The following is a 3,359-nucleotide window of genomic DNA, read 5'->3' as shown; positions in this document are numbered from 1 at the left end:
TTTTTTTTCCGTAAAGTCTTGCAGGTACACTATTACAGGCCGCTTCCCCGCTTGCTTACCAAGTCGATGGATACGCCCTACAGATTCACATTTAACTTCGAGTTTATCATGAAAAATACCCTTCACAACCTTGTTCTTTAGTTCCTCATCTGACTCTACTGAGGTCTCAGGTATACCATGGATAATTAGATTAGACCGTCTACTATGGTCTTCAAGGTCTGTTAGCTTTTTAGTTTGAAAAGACATGACGTGTTCAAACGATTTCAGTGTGGCCTGTAATTGATCTGTGTTTTCATGCTGTGCTGAGCGCTCGGATGCCATATTTTCCACAGTACGCCTGAGGTCGTGCATCTGTTCTTTCAGTTCAGCGAATTCAGTTTTTATTTCTAGTAGATCCTTACGAATTTCTGTCTGACCTTCAAGTAGTTGCTCGCATAGTTCCTTCTGGGTAGGTCCTGGGTTTTCCTCGACATCGCCGCAAATTAGTAGTTTGCAAACATCAAAACAGTCATACGCTATTATAAAACAACGCCGTGGGCACGGCAGGAGCATTTGACATGCGCTAAGCATAGCATCGATACGTGCACCCTTTGCATCGCAGTTGCATATATTACACCACATAGAGCGCCACGTAGCAAATCCACAGGTAGTGGTACAAGGTAGAAAGGTTCGAGGAAAAAAAAGCTAGCGCAGCTTCACACTAAGTGGTGCGAAGACTGAGCCAACAGTGAAGATGGTGACCCTTCCTTAGCTTTGTCTTTGCTTTCCTTTGCTTAACTTGGTTTGGCTTGGCTGGTTCTTAGCTAAATTTAGCCCACTCCGAGTACCGTCCCGATACTCGGGACGATATTTGGAATAGGCTAAATTTGGCTAAGTCTGCGCGCAGTCTTCTAAAGGCCACCTTATAGTCCTCCGTAGCGTTATAGCGCGAGCGCGCTCGCACGGGGACGCCAGGTCAGCGAAAGCGCAGCACTCTATAGTCCCGCGCGAGGCGTGGCGGACGTATCAGGCGTTCGTCGGCGTGCCCCGGCTGCAGCCGGCTTTGAGATGTGACCCAGAATGGACCGCATTCTCGTCGGGTCGAGCAAAGTGGGCTCATGGATACTGGTGGCGGCACGTGCAGCGAGTTCGCAGTTTTGTTATCATCCCGAAACTCCTATAGTTTCGTATAAAATGCGCATGCGTCTAGGCGGCGCGGCACATGCGTTGGACTGTATAGAGGGTCGGTTTTCGAGCATTCCATAATCACGGCTATCCACAAGGCAATCTTGCTCGACGAGACGCGGATGCGGTTCATTCTGGGTGGCGAGGCCGGCGCTAAATGCAGCACGTCACATCTCGACGCCGGCTGCAGCCGGGGCGCACCCACAAACGCCGGATACTTCGGCCGCGCCTCGCGCCGTGGCGAGGGTAGCCTGGGAGAGGGTGGTTACCTCGCTGAGCGATCACGTCACGTGCATCGTCTAGCTGTGCGAGGCGTTGCTATGCAACGCGCGGTGACCTCATCGCCAGGCGTACTTTGTTGTTCGCACTACGCAGCCTAACCAAAAGCTTAAACAGCTCTGCTGTTGCAAGAAGTTTGAGGAAACGTAAACGAGAATGCTAGAAAAATATATATGGTGTACCTGATAAAAATTTCGCTGTTTCACCCGAAAGGCGAAGCATCAATTGCGGTAGCAAATTAGTAGTGAGCTATACGGAGTAAGGATAGTAGTTTTATCAGCTGTATAAACTTAGACATGCAGCAGCACCACGCGCAGAACTGTTTTCGATGCCGTCGTTTCATCCGCGTTCGTACCAAACACGCGCAGTGTTGGTGACTGTTGCTGGTGCCTAGGGGGGCGGGTCGGAGGTTTCGACGAGATCAGAATGGATGCCACCGTCGAGCAGCGTCGGTGAAACTTACCCACCTTCTCGCCCGCAACGTTTTATTGCGATAGCGCACCAAAACATTTCTGCCGTCGGCGTCGCCGTCGCGTCGCCGTCGCTGTCGCCGTCGCCGTCGCCGTCGCCGCGCGTGAGGTTCCGTGACGTCCTTTGGAGAAGAAATCGTGCTGTATGTGCGAGTGTCTTCACGGGGAGTCACGGGGAGGAACGCACGGCGGAGCAAACGCGCGCTGCCGTGCTCGCTAAGGGGGGCGGGTTTCTCCTACACAATCGGAGGTTCCAACGAGCGAGAGCCGTTGAGGAAGGGCGAGATGGGGGAGGGGGAGGGAGGGACGAGATCAGAATCAGAGGCCACTCGTCGAGCAGCGACAACAGTCCAAGCCGGCACCTTACACGTCGTAAAATTGCTCGGTCTTACGAGATTCACCTGTGTTGCTATCGCATTCCTTCTTAGGCGAAACGACATTTTTTTACGTAAATAGGCATTTGGTGCCGCAGCTAAACGTCACTCCCCTCCCTCCCTCGCGTCCCCCCACGGCCGCTCGCGCGAGGGAAGAGGTCTCGTTTGCTCTCTATATATGGTGATTGTAAAGGACGAAAAAGACGCCTAATTCTGCAGCCCTTCAGGCAGCACGGCGCAGAACGTGCGTTTGCTCTCCGACATGCGTTCGCTCCCCGTGAAAGCGCGCGTTCCTCGCGCCCTTTCACTCGCATATACAGCGTCCGGAGCGCGGCGACGATTTCATCGCCGTTGACACCATACGGAACCTCACGGCGACGGTGACGGCGACGACGAAGCCGACGGCAAAAATCGCTTTGGAGTGTCCATATAATTGCTATCGTAATAAAATCAAGCTGGTTAGGTGACTATCTCACGGCAGCGTTTCAAAGTGGATGCCAAAAATAATCATTATCATCGCCGTCATTAGCATTGTATCATGCCACTTGCGATGCGAGATGCGCGCTGCGTAGCGTGTATACATGCGCCCTTTGCATTGCAGTTGCATAACGGAGGCATTACGCAAAGCGCGATGGAACCTCAGCACTGCTCGCGCCGAGCAGAAAGCGCAGTACGACCGCTCTCTTCGGAAAGTTCAATACAAAGTGGTCGACCTGGTGTTGAGACGCAATAACGTCTTAAGCGGACGCCAGTAAGAAATTCTCATCTTCTCTGTCGCCGAAAGGACTGGACCGTACCGGGTGCGACAGACTGTCTCTTCGCTCGTGTACAGGCTGGCGGACTTGGAAGTTAACAGGATCAGCAGACCGGTGCATGTCTGTGACCTCAAACCCTACCGAGGAGAACTCTCTCCCACGCCCGCAGCAGTGGCATCGGGTGGCACAGCTCGACGTTCGATCCCAGTGCGGCGCTACAACTTGCTATCTCGCCAGAACTAACTCTGTCCGGTTTGCAGAGGCAATTTCGTTGTGTGCGATATCGGACGTAACGCTCCTTCGATGTCTAGCGTGCC

The sequence above is a fragment of the Dermacentor silvarum genome, chromosome 10 (assembly GCF_013339745.2).
Source record: "Dermacentor silvarum isolate Dsil-2018 chromosome 10, BIME_Dsil_1.4, whole genome shotgun sequence".
NCBI classification, from domain to species: Eukaryota; Metazoa; Arthropoda; class Arachnida; order Ixodida; family Ixodidae; genus Dermacentor; species Dermacentor silvarum.
This window is presented reverse-complemented; position numbering follows the sequence as displayed.